This window comes from Colias philodice, chromosome 10 (assembly GCF_061535455.1).
Source record: "Colias philodice isolate Cphi_HAF_F1 chromosome 10, ilColPhil1 Martin Lab GWU primary, whole genome shotgun sequence".
NCBI classification, from domain to species: Eukaryota; Metazoa; Arthropoda; class Insecta; order Lepidoptera; family Pieridae; genus Colias; species Colias philodice.
In genome coordinates this window covers 2359597-2379725 of record NC_143095.1, presented here as the reverse complement: position 1 = coordinate 2379725, position 20129 = coordinate 2359597, and the positions used below count along the sequence as shown (strand labels likewise).

General features: G+C 32.5%; 1 protein-coding gene across 1 annotated transcript in view; it reads left to right on the top strand.

Annotated features, from left to right (window-relative positions):
* Nucleotides 1-20129, top strand: part of Fas1 (fasciclin 1 Fas1 domain-containing) — a 75183-nt gene that overhangs the window by 18308 nt on the left and 36746 nt on the right. The window lies entirely within an intron of this gene.

Here is a 20129-nt window from a genome sequence, read left to right as displayed (position 1 = left end):
TGATTCGTCTCAACTAACGTAAAATTCGTAAAGCTCTCACTGAAGATGGTAATTGTAGAACCATATTGTGCCATGTCTTCTATAATATATTTTAGTAAGTATTTTTGGTAAATCGTAACGTATATCTAAATATTATAATATTTATTATTTAAGCTACGGAATAAAGAAGAAACAAAAATCTAATAAATCAGCAATATCAGAATCAGATAATATTATGTTAACAGTTCAAACATCAAAATAGCATAGCAAAACAAAAAATATTATGAATTGCTATTTTAATCTATTGACATTGGTGAAATGCATACAGCGATAAAAAATTTACGGAGAAAAATGATATTTTAAAATCAAAATCGCAGCTGGCAGTCGGCTCTCCACACCGCCACGCCGTGCATTATGCTTAGTCACGCTATTTCATTGTGAACCAGAGTTGGTTATAAAATATATGAAGTCTGATATGCGATGTATGCAAATCGAGACGTATAACCACTAAGCAATTTGAACTAATCGCTTCTGAACACGTTTATGCGGATATATGGAGATCGTTTATTTGACAATTACAGTTTTATTTATATTTAAATGACTCAAAACATGTAACAATTTTTACGATTAAAAATCAGACACAGACACAACAAAAAGTCGAGATAGTTCAATAAAGCAAATTTGATTTCTGCAATAAAACAATCGAATCCGCTCAATAATGAAATGACATATTGGCAATTTGGGGGACAATAAAATGCGTCCCCAACGCTCCAGTCATCCCATATTCATCGAATCTACAAATCATATTAGCGTCGAAAGTCAGACAACTTATGTTTCATTCAGCGCGGAAGCAGGCCAGATCTAACGAACAATAGCCAGGGACGATTGCTCTTGCAAAATTAATCAGTACCTATATCCATGCCGAAGCACACTGATTTATGGTGAGGGAATTAGAAGTCGGGATTTTCCACAACTGCGCATATTTCGGACTCTCGGACATGGTGCCGCATAAATTTATCGCGTATGTTAACCAGTTTACATAATTGAAAGAGTGCTGAAATTCAGCATTGGACATTTGACGAATGCCGCTTCTTATGGTATTATAATAATTATTCTTCATCATGACGTTCAATCTTACATATGATCAATTAAACACAGGTTAATGTACTGCCGTAAACAAATTAATCGTTTTTCAGACGCAAATGGACATGATGGTAATTTCCAAAATATCATAAATTTGACAGGGATTTTGAATCATGAACTGTTAATAAATATTGTGAATTAATGGATAATGATATAGTTGTAGGTTCGGAAAAGAATGTAAAGGTTTTTTTAAGTGACTGATGATTAGACAAACGGCCAGGTGCATATGTTTGATGTTATAAGCACTGTACAAATGCGATGCATATCCTCGCAAATTATGTAACAGTCATTGTATAAGATAGAAGTATGTTACATTAATACGACTTCCCATTGTATATACAATTGTACAGGCTACGAGTATAACTGTTTTTGTATGTCATCGCAGAACAAAAGTACGGAAATATATTTATTGCAAACTCCAAGTAATTACTTTCGTGTTTGAAGAATGGGTTATTTTTAGGTGAAGCTTTTTCTGGCATTGTTTACTTCGTCATCCCATTTTATTGTATTCGATAATGAGGATAATTTTAATTGCTTATATAACAGGTGGTAAAAAGATATTCATTATTATTAGATGTTAAATAAATTGTATGTCCTTTTGATTCTATAAACATTTTTGGTTTATGTTATAACAAAATATATGTATAACATGGTATAACGTAGTATGAACTAATGACACAAAACAAAAATGTATCAGATAAATTAAATGTACATATTCTACCACCTTAATCTATATGAATTAATAGTAAATCTCGAAAAAACCTCTCTAATTTATTTACTTACGTGAAATACTTAAGCTTAATCCACTTACACCCTCCCTAGCTTCCTCTATTGTCAAGAGACTTGTGAAAACCTATTTTCGACTCATTATTTAATGCAAGGTACAAAGTAGTGTATTCATTATTCTTACTGTGATAACATAATTGATTGAAACTAATTGTTTAAGCACGCACAGTATTAATGCTGATTGCTTTGTTATAAATTTGATCACTCTAAATTAAATTAAGGCATGAATAAATCTATCTATTGTATGCAATCGTAATAGAGCTTTAAATTTTAATCTATTCACCCATATCGAGCTTTAAATTTTAATCTATTCATCCATATTCATAATTGATTACAAGAATATCTTTACTGTGACGAAGCTACGTATATAAGTCGAAGGATATAAGTTAAGTCACAATGCGAAAGTTTACTTTGTCAGAAATATCAAAAGCGCTTAGAGTTGGTGAGCCCGCGAAATATGGTATGTCTTTGTGGGAACTGAATGAATAGCGATGAAATGGGTTTAGCTTGAACTGAACGTCGCATAACCATAAGTTATACGAAATAAAATGTTATTTTAGGTTATCTGATCTTGTATAAGAATATGAGTATTATAAGGAGGTAGAATTTATGTTTGTTTGTAGGAAGTAATATACTATATTATGTATTTACATTCTAAATGAGCTTTCATTTAGAAGAATTTTTCTCTAATGTATATTTTTGAATAGGATTTGCTCTGTCTCTCTGTCTTAATTCAAGCGACGCAAACGACGACAGGGCCGGAAAGTTGATTATTATCTTTCTTAAATCTGTACTGTTTTGTGTGTTCAACTTCCAAGAAAAGCTATTTACTATAAGAACGATGAATTTATAATCAAATAAATAATAATTTGCTCAAAATTCCAGTAGGTACAAACCACTTTTATAAATTTCAAAATCACTCCAACATCTTAACAGAAGGTTGGATATAAATATTTATTATATATATAAACGCTGCATTTTTGTTTAGAGATAAGTTTATTAGTTTAAGTTTTAGTTTAATTCATTCTGAATGTAGAAAGCACTAATTAAAGACGTGTAAATTAAATCTTGTGTTTTTTAAAAATCGTCCTTCGGTCCGTCGAAATTTGAGTGGCGCAGCCGGTAGGATACTCGATAATATCCTGCTGCCGAGCTATCAGTAAAGCCATAATTAAGGACCTGTGATAGTGCGGTACAGACGAGTATCCTCGAACAAAAAAAAATAACTCCCGCGACGCGTACGCGTAAAAACTGAATCGCTGCAGTGAAACGCGTACGGAGACCTCAAGGACGAGCATTCAGGATCATAAGTGAAGGACATGGGAGCGAGCAGACTGTGAGTAGACCTCTTCACTCCTGTTTTTCATAGTCCCTGTTTTTCACGAAATCCCCGACCCAAAATAGTCGGCCTAATCATTACGTTTATTTGATTTTGTTCATTACAAGTATCGTGATAAGTCGTAATTTTTAGTGTTTAATTTTAATTGTTAGTTATTAGTTAGTGATTTTAAGTGTTACTTTCATTAATTTCGTGTTTTAATCGATAAAACTACGCAAAATGGAAGAGATTAAACTCATTCCTAGAGAAATACTATGTATCATTCCCAAATTTGATGGGGATGAAAAACTGTTAAACCTATTTATCAATAAAAGTGAATATATTATAAGGTCATTCCAAGATGCGAGTAATAACGCACAAAACTTATATGTATACCATGCCATAACGAGCAGGCTTATCGGTAAGGCAGCTTCACTGCTTAGTGATTACCAAAATATAACTTCATGGACTGAATTGAAAGAAATACTTACCCAACATTTCGGAGACCCGCGATCGGAAGAGTGTATAGCATTAGAGTTAGAAGGGTTAAAAATAAAACAAGGTGAAAGTTACATACAGTTTTGCCACAGAATACAAAACGTAAAAAGTTCCCTATTTTCAAAGGTGAACCGCTTCACGGATGAAGGGATCAAAGCCGCGAAAATGATCATATACAATAATACTGCGTTAAATGTTTTTCTGTACAACCTCCCGGAGGACATGATCCGGATTGTTAGATTAAGGGGTTGTAAAAACTTAGAAAATGCACTTAGCGTAGTTACGGAAGAAGTAAATTTTATACAACAATATAACGCAAAGACTAGTAAGCCAAAACCTATAACCCAAAACACTTTTCAAAATTCATTCAAACCTAATTTTATTACAATGCCTATAAATCAAAACTTTAAATACGGCAGTCCTCAACAGCCAAATGGTTATAGACCGAATTTCGCACAACAACCGCGACCAAATTTAATGCAACCACCTCAACCAAATTTTATTCAACAGTTAAGGCAAACACCACAAGCCCAAGGCTATAAATTTGGCACACAATCCAATAATAACCACCAATTGCGACCTTTTCAAAATTCCGGTTATAAATTTGGAATCCCAAATCAACAAACAGACCAACCTCGTTTTAAATTTGGCATACAACATGCCCAGGTACCGAACCCCGGCTTAAATAGCGATGTATCAATGCGTACGGCACCTATGAGGCAAAACGTAACTCATAACATATATTACTGCGATGAACCAAATTATGAAAATTACGATAACTCACCCTTAGATTATAAAGAAGACGCAGTGAACGATTTATACGAGTATACCGATCCGGAAGTAATTGAAAGCAATTTTAATGACAATAATGAATTTCCTGTTACCGGCCTCCGACGAGACAGTGAAATAATAAATTTAAATTATTGTGACAGCTTCTTAAAATTACCACATATTATAGTTCCCGAAATAAAAGCAAAGTTTCTCATAGATACAGGAAGCAGTCGTTCCTTTATAAGTCCAGCCAAAGCAGAAGAATATTTTAGAGACCGTAAACAGTATGAACAATTTACAGTTGTTAGTACCCATGCGCAAAGCACTCATGATGAGGTTATAGAAATTCCGTTATTAAAAACTTTTAGAAGCTCACTTTCCCACAAATTTTATGTATACAATGTAGACAGTAAGTATGATGGATTAATCGGATCTGATTTACTTAAGAAACTAGATGCAAATATTGATATGAAGCACCAAGTTTTAGAAACATTTAACGCCAAAATTCCGATTATATATAACCCTCCGTTAAGAATCACCTTAGAGCCTCGATCAGAAACTAGAGTATCAATTCCAACTAACCTTCAGAACGGTGACGCTATATTAGATTTTCAGACTTTTCGTGAAAGCGTTCGTATGCCAGCAGCAATAGTCGACGTGTCAATGAAAGTTAATGTAGATGAAAAGGAGCGAAATCTTCAAAAACACTTAACCGATGAAATAGTAAAAGTTAGTAACGATCAGGCGGGAAAATGTGACCGACCCTTGACGCCGATTACAATTACGTCTGATTCAGACAGAACAGTGCCTATAACTAAAAATAATCGCCCGAGGTCCCCATATTCGATTCCGTCACCTGATAGTAGTACAATAACCATGGAAAACAGCACCTTGACTGCGACTAACAATAATAGCGAAAATACAGATACGGTTCATTCAGCTCGCGATCTTGATACGGGAGGCGTACTGATTCTAGATCTAGCTGTAGATTTTAATAAACAATTAACTCAACAATTTGTAAAAGATCACCACAAACGCACAAAATTCTTATACAAATATCTTACAGACAAAATTATTCATAAGAAACAGGTTATTAAGGATAAGCATGGCGGTGAAAATGATTTTAACATAGACATAGGAGATTCAGTTTACTTTAACACGAGACGTGCTAAAGATAAGCCTAGGTATCAGAAAGCGATAGTCACGGGACCGATCCATAGAAATATTGTGCCAGTAACGACACACAATCGTGAGACTAAAGTTCCAATTAAATACATTAAGCGTCCTCCGCAGGTTACTGCTTCTGACGATTCATGTGATCCAAAACTAGGGCCTTCAACTGCACCAGATTAAACGGAATCCCGGAATACTACCCCTCCGTGAAGGCTATGCAGTCGTCAGCAATGACACATGGAGAGTTATTAAGGTGTTAGATTTAAAGTTAATATATGACGATTTAGAATTTAATATAAATAGTTATCTATCATTTAGAAATCAGGTTCATAGTTGTATTGATGTAAAAGCGTTAGGTTCCGATTTTACTACAACCGAATTACAAACAGATTATCATATGAATTATACTATTGATAAATTTGAACAATTAATTCCGTCTTCTAGATCTAAACGTGGTTTATTAAATCCACTTGGTTCAGTTATAAAAATTATCACCGGTAACCTCGACAACGAAGATGCTATACAATTTGAAAACATTATTGAAAAATTAAAGACTAAACAAGACTCTATAATACATAAGATGACGATCGTTACTGAGATGGTGGGTTCGTTATTAAATGTGGCTGAAATATCTAATAACAATTTCATTGCAATCCAGAATAAGCTAAATGTAATTGATTCGCTTTTAAACGACACAAATTTACATCAAAGGACTAATGAAATTATACATACATATTCTGCATTCTTACATAATTTTATGTCTATTTACGTTAGATTAAGTGAAATTGAAACTGCTGTAGCTTTTAGTAAAATTAAACTTTTACACCAATCCGTTGTAGATACGAAGGAATTATTGCTTTTATTAAAAAATATTGAAACTAGCTCTAAGTTACCATTTCCAGTAAATTTAGATAATGTTCTTAAAATCGAACAATTAATAGAAGTACAAACTTATGTAAAACAAAGTCAAATAAAATTCGTAATGACTATTCCATTAATTACTGATGATATTTACTCATATTTTAAAATAATACCTTTACCTATATTTAACGAAGAAAAAGGTCAGACTTCCCTTATCCTTCCCATATACCCATATGTCCTTGTGAAGGGGTTGAAAACGATGCCACTTTCACAACCATGCAAAGAAATTGATGAAGACCGGTTCCTATGCCCGGAAATACTGACATCAACATTATATAAAGATGATTGTTTAACCGATCTTCTGCGGCTATCCACAAATGTTTCCAGTTGTCAGCAGATTCCCATTTCCATAGATGACGTGAAAATCGACAATGTTCTACCAAATAGATGGATACTTTACGTAAACGTGGAAACAGTACTTACTAAGGTCTGTGAGAATGAGGTAACCCAAGAATTTCTTCGTGGTACTTATTTATTGGCGACGATATTATAGACGAGATTGGCTGCTACGTGAAAATCGGAGATATAACACTAAATAAATATGAAGCGAATGGAAATGATATTATATACCCAAGTTTACCAAAAATTATATTACCAAATTTGATGAACTCCCAGACCGACAGGAAGCCTGTTAACCTGAAGGGTGCAAATTTAACTGACATAAATATGCTTAGGCATTTAATTGAAAATAGTGAAAATAGTGAAAACCAGTTTAATAGTACAGTGAATAGTGCCGTCGGAGTGATTAACATTATAACTTTTGTATTAATCGTAATTATAATTGTAATCGTCATAGTTATTAAGTCTAAATTAAGAAAAATATGTATTCAAGAAAACCCTTCAGATTTTCTTGAAACTGAGGATGGAGGAGTTATATCGGGGCCACCCGCAGTACATGCGAGCGATGTCATATTTGTTAACGCAGCAAACTATGGCCACCCTGCATCGCCTTAATGCATACATATTGTATTTCTTCAAACGCTGCATTTTTGTTTAGAGATAAGTTTATTAGTTTAAGTTTTAGTTTAATTCATTCTGAATGTAGAAAGCACTAATTAAAGACGTGTAAATTAAATCTTGTGTTTTTTAAAAATCGTCCTTCGGTCCGTCGAAATTTGAGTAGGTACTTCATATTATTTTCCATTAAGTTAAACAATATAATATTTTTGAAATATCGATACCTCTAAATATTACGATTAAAGCTATCACAAGTACCCGTCCTTTGACAACAAAACCCTTTGAAGATTTCACAGTAGATATCGAGTATCCTTGGTAAAATTAATTAGGAAATAGTGGACAAATTCTCAGGTATTACGGAATATAAGATTTGTTTAAAGGTAATTCTAAGATATTGATTAAATCTGTAAGAATCAAACAGAAATAATTCAATCAAGCTAAATTTAAATCTAGAGCTGTATTATTTCAGACATATTAATATGTACTTATATTATTCAGTTACGTTTTATTATTTATTTTCAAATTATGTGCTTGTGGTGTAAGTAATATGTAATGGTGGTAAGTGATAGTTTGAACTGTGAATGAAAAAACGTCCGTGTTCAAACAGATTTCTCATAAAGTATAATTATTTTATCCAAATGTGTCTGGCGCAAAGATTTAATGATGGCGCAAATATTTAATAAATATCATATCTATCTGAGTTTTACGATTTATCAATCCAACTATATCTACTACTAGCGGTCCGCCCCGGCTTCGCCCTTGGTACATATTTACGTTTTCCGGGATAAAATATAGCCTATACGGAAGAACCCCTCTAAGTAATTGTAAAAGAAATTTTGAAATCGTTCCAGTAGTTATTGAGCCTATTCAGACAAACATACAAAAATACAAAGGTTTCCTCTTTATAATATTAGTAGATATAAATATCCAACATCTTCGTGCTATTAAAATAAAAAATCTAATTAGAATTTATCACTACTAACTGTTCACCCTCAATAAAAATACACGTTGCGTAATTTAATTTACTAGTAAAAAACATGTCCCCTTCCGCCAATATTATTAGCAATGAAAGTTCACACACCTCGGATAAATGGTAAATACTTTGAGTTTCGGCGACGAGATGGCTCCCACCACGTCGCGACAGCACGGCGCCTCCTGCCATTGGATATACGAAACTGGGAAAATTCACCCAAATTGGGGTAACTGAGACGAAAACAATCAATTAATATTGAAAGACAGGTGCTGTGACTGTAAACGTATTTAGTATCATTGTTATTAGATATCTATTTTGGAGCTTTATCTAGGCACTAAATTTTATAATCGATGTGTATTTTGGTTCAGTAAACATATTAAAATTAAATGATGCTATACAGTAGAACTCCAATTATCCGAATTAATGGGGACCGGGACCCATTCGGATAATCAAATATTCGGATAATCGGATTTTTTTTAAATTTGCAATTGGAGAGAATAAAAGCTACGTTTTGATATTGCACTATATTTTTATTGAATTAAATGAAAGAAACATGAAATTTTCACATGTTTTAAATATATAAATAAAATGTACCTGCTTATGTACAAGTTTAGAAATAAAAATCATTGTTTTTTAAACATCTCAAGTCAGTGTAAGCACAACAAGTCAAGTCAAGAATTGACGCGCAAACACTGGCTTCGCGGGAGGAAGAATAATAGCGCACTTTGACTTTTTTTGGACAATTTTTTGTGATTCGGATAATCGGCGATTCGGATAGTCGGAGTTCGGATAATTGGAGTTCTACTGTAGTAAGAAACTGTTTTTGCCAAAGTCAATTTGATATTATATTTCTAAAAAAAACTCGATTGCCCAGTGCCCTTGCTCATCATTCCTTATATTTTGTTATCGAACCTGAAAGTAAGGAATTCTTTATTCTCCCCGACGCCACTTTGTTCCGAAGCACCTATTGAGAAAGATTCCCAGCTCTAACATCTGTATTGAAAGGCACTTAGTTACAAAACCGAGAGCTTAGCTGTGCTTTTGTGAAATTTGAATACCACCACTTCAATATCAATGGTTTTAAAATATGTTATAAGTAATGTTCTTATACAAAAATTTTGTAACGTTTACATGGTTGCGTTATTTTTGCTTTCATCGTTTATATGTTTGAAAAAATGTCAGGCTTTATTTTATACTAACGATATATACATTTATTATCATGAAAAGAGTTATGTGATTGAATAAAGTATATGCTCGCATGCGTACACTCCTGACTTCTCATGGCTAGTGTATCATTACACTAATAGCTAGTTATTTGTATAATTCAATTGGAATAAATCGATGTTTTGTTATTTTATCGCATAATATTACGTACATGATAGTACTCGTATGGCTACTAATAATGCATGCACTAATCTGCATGTTTTCGACATACCAATAATAATATGTCGAAAACATGCAGAACGGAATATCAAATTTATCAGTGTGTCACTGTACTTGTACATTATTAACATGACAGACGATAATAATACGAGGGGAGATTTAACTGTGCTCAGATAGGAAGCAAACATTAGTTGATCTTGAACCAATTTTTGAGTTCATAATTGAAATTGATTGCGAAATGAAAATATGCTTTCGCAATTGTGTTAGCATAATTTGAATCATGTAATATGAATTAGGGCAATTTTGTTACTAGCAGTTAGTTCCAAGGAATTGTTGAGGTAGGTTTTAACTATAATTTTCTTAACTATAGGAAACACGCAGCTATATTTACATAATGAACTGCATACTATTTTAATTATACACAACTAGATTATTTATTTAGTGGAATAGCATTAGTCATTACCTGCATTATAGAAGCTTCTTTTTAGTAACAGTTTAGTTATAAATTCACAAATGTTATCTTCCATAAAAAAGAGTTATATCCACATCTTCACTATTACTTTTAAAAATATTAGCTGCATTTTCACGGCAGGATAACAAAATCCGTAAACATAAAGTTTATTATGGCACGCAATATTTTTTGAAAAATACATTAGCTTTCATAGTAGCATAAAGCGTGGCTACACTATATTTTCACTGATGTAATTTTAACAAACGAGTACAAAAATTTAACACATTTATTGTTATCGCAATCTGAATAAATAAAACGTTTTACAGTTCGTGTACGTTCATTGTAAATTCCTTGTAATAAGATTATGAGCTTATAAAGGAATCCTGTATATGCAATGCACATAGTATGTCTTTTGATTCCACGCTTATTGAAAAGTTAATCTTATAAAAGGGTGAATCGGTAATATATTTTTTCAAAGCGCATTTCTGTTTCATTTTTATCGACTTTAGCTGGTGTGACATAAATTATTTGGCATTTGTTATGGGGAGCATGGCGATATAATTATTAATCATTTATCGAACAATACATTACCTAACATTACTGCGAACATTCGACATGTAAATCTCATTCGTTATTGGGAAAAAGTATCTGCTTTTCTAAGGTAAAACTTCACTAGGCAAAATATACACATTAGATCATCAAGAAGAGAACACAAAATGCAAAATAACACAATAAATCATATTATTTTTCACAACGGTAGGTATATGGCATTTAAAAATTCACGCTTCCGTTAACAATTACATTTGCTCAACAGCAAAAACAATTATTAAGTTGCAAACAAATTCTCCTTTGTTTACACTCGATTATACATCAATGCACACCAAAGGCAACTTATTAAAATGAATGTATGTTTCATAAACTTTTAAAAATCAAATCGAATCCATTGAGAGCTTTAATTGCAATTTCCTAAACACGGTAGGATAACAGTATAATTATATCAGTTATTCAGTTATATCACTGTAGTTAATTATATTATTTATTACATGTGCAACAGAGGTTATTATAGTTTCATACATTGGCCAGACTCGAGGGATATCCACGATACGTAGGTCATTAATATAATTTATCATTACAGTAAGAGTTGAGAATAGATACAATCCTGTTGGTAATGTATCACAATGTTGCTGTTATCTCAATTCTCTACAATTCTACGCTTTGATTTAATTTCACATATGTGCCTGGATGTGATTGTAGGATAGAAATAGTAGGAATTTAACATACTACAACATGACGGCGAGCGCATGTTTGCTTGTAAATATGACCCGTCTTCCGAAGCTTGCTTCCTTTCAGTTGAATAACTTTGAATTTATTTAATTGTGTACACTTGCACCTGTAAATTTCCTATACATATATTTACCTAAAATAGTTACGCCCACTGCTTCCCTTGTCACGTTGTAACACATTGATAAATATTGTCACCTCGCGGCTTATTACGAGTTTAGATTATACGATTAAATAGTTAGGATAGTTTGAAATAAACACACGTGTTGTTTAAATTACAATTAGCTTTCATTATTCAAGTAAATGTGAACCATATCCCATGTCAGTCGTAAACAACGTTGTGAGATGAAGCCACGTCTGTAGAATATGTTACGATAATAATGAAGTTCGTGAAATTTATTCTGAAACACGAATGATGAAATGGGGAATAATTATAAGTATAACTCTTAATTTATTAAAAAACGGGCAATAATGCAGATAGATTACGTATATGAATAGTACTAGGAACAAGTAAAAAACACAATTTATTTTATGCGAATAGCAAAACACCCTCTTTCACGAGGATAAGAAATACACAATTTTATTCAACTAAAAAGCAAACTTTGTAGCAGAAATTACCTTTCGACGAAGGTGTAATTAATAGCGAAGTTACCGTAGTTAAAATACGTTGCGAATTTATAATTACCTTATGCATGACAAATGTATGACATAAAGTTTCCAGATGTTAGAGTCTAAGTGTTAGAGCTTAATCAAAATTTTTAATCATTCCGTTTTTTTGTCGGCATTTATATTTAATAAATTTTTCGTATTAAAAAGTTATTTTTTAATTTTTATCATTCCATTCGTGGCCAAGAATGTGAGGAGGGAATTACATCAATTTCAATAACAAAATTAAGAAGCGAATTTTGTGATGATAGCAAAGAATTCCAACCGCTTTATTAAAAATACAAATTTATTTTCTTTAAAAATATATATCTTGAAGGCGAAAATACTTAAAGCATTTACACTCGAAATGTGTTGAAACTTCATGAATATGAAACACATCGATACCTTTATTTTTAGACAGTACAAAACGATGAATGAAACGTTTTGTCAATATATTTATGAAATAACCTTTTATGATTAATATAAAATTCGTATTTATTTTATTGGATATTTTTTTTGTTTGTATTTTAGATAATATGTATTACCACTGTTAGATAGTTTAAAGCGCTTTTACATCTGACCATAGATAAATTCTCTAATCCAAATCGACGGCAGACCTTCCCAAACCAGATTGACCTTACCATTACTTTTTTACTGGAGAAAGATAGTTAATATTTCTTTTAATTTTATTTCATCAGATAAATTCGTATCCATTACAGTTGAAGGAAAATTCGATCAAGCTTTCAGGACTTACTGCTTTCCATTCACAATCTACAAGCACTCTATTGAAGGCAACTGAATGCAATAAAAGACGGCCAGTTTATTGAGATAAAATACTAACGCAAATAATCTAAATTTGGCGTTTAAATAGGCTAAATTTTTTCTTACTCTGGTCAATTGGTATATGACAAAACTAAAAATAATAAAATATTTAAAGTTTTAGATAAATAACACATGATTACCAAAAATTGGTACGTTTATTTTAGTGGTACATTTTGTTTAGGTTTTTTCAATTCACAATAAAGATTAAACCTTACCTAATTGAGCAGCTTTTATTGTATGCGTAATTGTATGATTGTTTCATATTTTGGCATACAATTTTCGTGACTACATAATATTGTCCCGTTCCTTAAAAAAATTTAAAAATGTGAAAGAACTGATCATGGCTTAAATAAGTGTAGGATTTAGTTAAAGATTATGTTAAGTATGGGGCCGTAACGAACCCAACATGCATACCAAAATTTTAATGATTTAAATTCGAACTATAAATATATTGTAAAAAAATATTGCCGCCATCTCCCGCTGGGTGCATTCAAAGGTTTAAATCAGATTAACACTTAGGCATCTTTCGGGCGGTTGATTTGTGAAAGCATTGTTATCAAGATTAGGGTATAACAATGTAGTTTAACGTTAGAATTAAACTGTCAACAAAGCAAGCGAGGAATTGAAAAGTACAACATTGGGGTGCGGACTGATTTTATCGGCGAATGGGGAAGCATAGCGTTTAAATGCCTGTGTGAAATTACAGTTTTGTTCAACTAACAATACAAGCTAATACATGCTTAGTACTTTGACACATGTTTTATCGTTTTCACACCTCGAAATATGTGAGCGCATATTGCAATGTACAATTTTTGTGTAAGTTCTTTATTATTATTACTTATAAGAATTACCTTAATTTATTTTTTGAAAAATAAAGGTGAGGAGATAGGTACACAATACTTTTGGTTGTTGGTACCTAATTGTAATGTAACGTTAAAAATTAGAATGTCTTTCTAATGACCGTTAAAATAATTACCCTCCGAGATAACAAAAAAATCTCCTTCACTAACACACCGGTATAGATTTAATCACATTTAAAAACAATTTCAACAAGCAGAAATAGTTCGGGCACGCGCTTCACTCGTTTCATTTAACCGAGAGCTTCGCTGGTTTATCGAGTAAATTAATTTAACTCCAAGATTAACTAGCAAATAAAACAAGTCAAGAAGAGCGAAGCATCTGCATTCGATTATCCTTTCGTCCCGGCTGTAGTGACATTTACGCTCCTTCGTTTTATTCAAAGAACTTAATTGACAGGGCTTTAACTAGGAATCTGATGATAGTCTTTGTTCGGATTCTATTATTTTATAATCACAAGTTACCTCTGAGTTTGCGTAATTCGAAAGCGAATTAATTGAATAGTTATAAAGAAAAAGCGAAAGAGATATTTTACGGCTATTGTGATAGAACAATAGCCGTAGCCTTGGCTTGCACTTGGACGAAAGTTTATCTTGGTGTGATCAAATCAAGGAAGTGCAGAAAAAAGTGTTTGCTTCTGCTTCTTCTCTCCGTCGTTTACGCAACTTCCTGCCGATTTCTGCCAAAATTGCGTTGACTCAATCCCTTTTGCTTCCTCTCCTAGATTATGCCGACTCCTCTTATCCCGATCTTCACGAATATCAACTTGATGCTCTCGAGAGGCTGCAAAACTTTTGCATCAGATTCATTTTCGGCTTGCGCAAGTTCGATCATGTTTCTGATTTTCGCAATAGATTACACTGGCTACCTATTCGCCTTCGCCGGAATACTCACATCCTTCAACTCCTGTACTCTGTCCTGTTTAACCCCAAAACTCCTGTCTATCTCAAAAATCAGTTTCATTATTTAAACTCCAATAGTTCCCTTTCCCTTCGTTCCTCTGATCTCCTTCTCCTATCCACCCCTATTCACCATACCAATTTTTTTAACTCCTCCTTTACCGTCCTAGCGATTCGACTGTGGAATGCTCTTCCTGAGACTATCAGACGCGCCAAAACACCACATCATTTCAAGTCACTTGTAAAAGAGCACTTTTTCTCCAGTATTTAGTTTCCTTTTTATCTTATAAATATGTATTTATATTTTATATATACTATGTATAATATGTATTTATATACATGTATAATATGTATTTATATGCATATATATATAAATATATATATTTAAATATATTTATTAATTTGTATTTAACTTATTATTTTTATTTAATTTGTATGTATAATATAAATATAACTTGATTAATACATATATACTGAATTATCTATGTCTATTCTTTAATTAGTAATGAATTATTTGTGTTATCTAATAATCTATTCTTTTTTTAAATCTTTTTGATGCGCCCTCGCTTTTTACCAATGTCTTACATGTCCTTTATTTTTATGGTTGCCTGGAAGAGATTGCTTTTAAGCAATAAGGCCGCCTATTGTACACTTTCCAATTTTATGTATTCTCTTATTTTAAATTCCTGTTATATGTACAATAAAGTGTCATAAATAAAATAAATAAATAAATAAAACAATAACTTTCACGTCAAACTGCTTGCTTTTTATAGCTTGAGGTTTCGAGCTATAGGTAGCATTACTTTTTCTTTTCATAATTATGATGATGATGATGCAATGGATCAAAGATAATGTTTTTATTATTTTAAAAGTTGAATTCTTAAAAACAATTAAGGCAATAATTATAATTATAGTCTATAGAGTCCTATTATTACTATGGATCGTTATTGAAAAACACCGTTCGTGAAAATACCGTAGCGTAGCCAGACATACAAACTTGTTAATACAAAATTATACATTCCAAAGAAAATACCTACCTTCAGTATAAAGACGACAGTTGTGACAAGCGGCACCTCAAAGGTATTGTTCGTGGAGCGCTAGGCCATTTGCGGTTTTCATGGCCCTGCCACATGTTACGCTGTTTATGTTCCCTTATTGAAAGTCCCTACGATTTCCCGGTATAAGGATACAAAATACAGCTATCGATTAACGTGATCAGTCATGCATAGATTATTTTTATGAGTAACCGCGTATAACAAAGGGTTTGTGGACATTGTTCAATCTTGACACCAATGAGTCCCTCCTATCTGATGCTATTTGAATAAAGAACAATAAATACGAACTTCTTTGTAGGAATGTGTTTACTTTATCCTTTGTAAGAGTATATTTTGAATTTCCTCCTGTAAATTTAATATTTATTATTAGTATTTAGTAGGTATGAAATGATAAAGAAACTCGTAGTTTTTATAATATGAAACGAACTGCAATGAAGATTATGCAGTTTTATTTAAATTGAAAAAAATATGTGGTTTCTAAAAAAATGTAACTACTTGATAATTTCTCTCTGGAATTCGTTATAAGAAAAATTCATAAGAATCAACATAGTGAAAAATAATATCTATTTACTATTTAAAACCTTGGTATTTATAATTATCTACTAGAGTTGTTAATGTAAAAACAATACGAGTAACTTTTAGAAAAAATAGAACTTACATACCTAGGTACTTTTATAAATTTTCAATAACGTCTAAGAACTGTGATATATTTTCAGCTTCAGCTAAGGTTTAATTTTTCATATTCCTTTAAACATGTAAATTCGTATTTAACTTGTTCTTACAACACGTACATAACATTATCTTTGAAATGAAAATACGTGTACAAAACCCAACTTGCTAAGAAATACGTATGAATTTAGTATTTTATTTACGTAGTCTGTGTTTAAATATGAAATTTATATGTACAATATATCTATGAAAATATTAAAATAGCATCCGATGATAAGCTAAATGCAGTGAAATTGACTATCTCCTTTTTGTAGTCGATTGAAAATTTAGGCGCGGGTCAAACACAAGCGGCGCGGGCGCGGGCGTGCCATAAGCGCACCTCTTGAATCTGTTTTGCACCACGTCCTTCTTATACATTTTGTATGAAAGAATTTTGGAAAGGCGACGAGGCGGCACGCCACGGTTGCGCCGCGGGCGTACCGCAGGCGTACCGCAGGCGCGCTTCCCCCATCGCATCCAAATAGAGGTCAATTCACGGTCATACACAATCAAAAACAAATCGGGTGGTAGGAGACGGTAGCCTGTCAGTCAAAAATGTGTTCTCTCTGTGTGGAATTATATAGAGCTGCTATTACATACCCTTCTTCGTTTTGTTTTTAAAGGTGAATTGAATTAATCGATGAAATGATTTACACAGGTGATGGCAGTAGGGAAAGTGAAAATGAAGAAGAGCATAATGAAAGTTCCCATGTATTTACAATGTCAGAAATAAAGATAATCCTGATTTTGATTGTGTTTTTTATTTATTTGTAATTGTAATAATATTGTGGAATGATCAGTACTGTAAATACTTTTGAACTGAGATTTTAATGATAAGATTTATATGGTTTAAAAGTAAACCTGTGTTTGAAAACCATATTTTATCTATACTAATATTATAAAGAGGAAAGGTTTGTATGTATGTATGTATGTATGGTTTTCACGCATAAACTAGGTACTGGACCGATTTTGATGAAATTTGGCACAGATAATCTTTAGACCCTGAGAAAGAACATAGGCTACCTTTTATTGCGAAATATGTACCACGGGCGAAGCCGGGGCGGACCGCTAGTACAATATAAATTTTGTGTTATTTTAACCTTCTTTTCTTCCATCATTACACCAGTACTACTTTAAAATTACTTTAAAAGTACTATAAAATTTTCCAAGTAAATTCCAACATTTCCAACAAAGATATATTTGCAATCGTGGGGTTATCCTCGCTATTTACTTACAAGGAATTATCAAAACAAAATCGTTACTTTCAAATTAATGTTGATCTCTTTTAGCACAAAAAACATAATTTTTTATTTTACTAAATTATGCATGAAGAAAATGCATTTAACCACTCTATATAAATATCATTTGCGGTGCGCCCGATGCGCGCCGCGCCGCTTGTATATGTCCCGCGCCTTATGGCATACCTATCAGTTTTGACCGGATCGCAGTGGTGATAAAATTATCATTTTCCCGTGGGTGAAGCGTTAATAAACTGTTTAATACTGTTAAAATTTCGGTTACGTTTTAATTATAATTGCAGGAAAATTCTCACTCATTACGATGCATCTGTGAAAAAGTCCGGTTCGATAGCTCTGAAATAACAAAATTAACTACTGACACATAACATGTTATAAGGCCCATAGTGATAAGGCCACCCTTTGCGCTTTTTTTTAATCTTATTTTTGTAATCTTTATGTATATTTTGTTTCTTGCACAATAAAGTGTTAAATAAATAAATAAATGTTAAAAACACTGTATTTTTCTTTAACAATTCACATAGAAAGTTCAAAATTTAAATTCCCATGTGCAGAATGATCACCAGAATGCAACTCAAATTACTTCCAACATTACCAAAACGTAATGAACATTCTCAGTGATATCAACACAGTTTGCGTTGGTTCCAACTCCCTCCGTCTGGCCAGCCGGCGCCGCTCTGTCGCCGTCGATACAAGCCTTACTCCACTTCCCTTGTTCCACAACGCCCCATATTCTGTTGCCAAATCTTCTCGATTTATAGTCTGGTCCCGTTTGTATCACAATTATTCGGTTTACGACTGCTTAACCCATTTTTGGGTCGCTCTAATCAATGTTAGGTTCACATTGGTGCTTAATTTATTTTATTTCCACTTTTGTATTACAAAAAGGACACAAAATAAAAATAAATTTTGCATCTTGTGATCCGTAATTTGTTCTATATTGGTTTTGTTAATATGATAATGTAGTTAATTAATAGTTTTTTTTTAATATATTGTAAAATTAAAACTAATTATGAAGTACACAAAAAGCAGTATTACCTACAACTTTGTAAACTTAACCAAGAAAGAGATACCAATGAAGTGTATTGTCTGCACTCTGCATCCTATATTTACATTATTTTTCAGCAGCGTTAGCAAAAGTAATTTATTCAGCCTTTTGGCCATTTCTGTACTAGCAAACGGTCTTGCTATTCGCAAGGGCTTAAATCAAATTGCCTCGAGCCGGATCTAAGCCCAATATGGGCACACGTTGGAAATACATCAAAATCTAAAAGCGATCTGCTTCGAATACGAATAATGGTTAGCAAATCTTTCAGGCATTTTCTGTATTACTTTTCACACTGGATTGCTGTTTCCGTTTCTTTTAATATTTAGTGCCATACATCATCACGCTTGTCAAATAAATCGTTTGATCCTGAAGGTAAGCGATAATCTGTAACGAGAAACAATAAATTGGACGTTTTTACGAGGTCCGGAAGATAATGGTGGACAATTTGAGAGTAAAACCCTTGTAAAACCGATCTTCGATTCGATTTTGATAGGTTCCTACATAATAAAGAGTACTTATCGGTTCATTTTTTAAATTATGACAAAAAATTATCTTATATAAAACTTTAAATTACCTTCAAAGTGAATGATGTAATAAAGATCTTCACATTACGACTCATCTAACTCCTGGCATATTTTCATCCAGTAATAGTTAACGGGTTTTATTTTATACAGCTGGGAGTTCATTACTGCCATTACCATACAAAGTAACACACTACGTAAAAGTTTAATTAAGAGCAGACTATACATATTATATCCTCTAACAGTAATAAATTCTTTAATTTAAAAAATGATGACTGTTTTATTACAAGTATGTTTTTATTTTAACACATAGAGTAATGCCATTCCTCAGCTTCTTTTGAATACCTATTAGTGTTTAAATTGACTGCATAATAATGCCAAGATAGCCGTCAACAAAAAGCAGGATGCGCAGACCCGCGCTTCTCCCATTATTAATGAGGTTTTTAATAGACTGACTATAAACTGCGATGAATTTTAAAGTAGCCCTGGGGTATTGAAATATTGCTGGCTAGTGCGGACGCTAACTCGACGTATCATAATATTTTAACTTTAATTGCAAATTTGATACTAGATACCTACCGCGTTTCGACCAAAATGTTTGGATAAAAGTTTCATTGTTTATCACATACAATAGTTGTTTCAATCTAAAATTGAACTTGGTATAAAACTAAAATAACATGTGC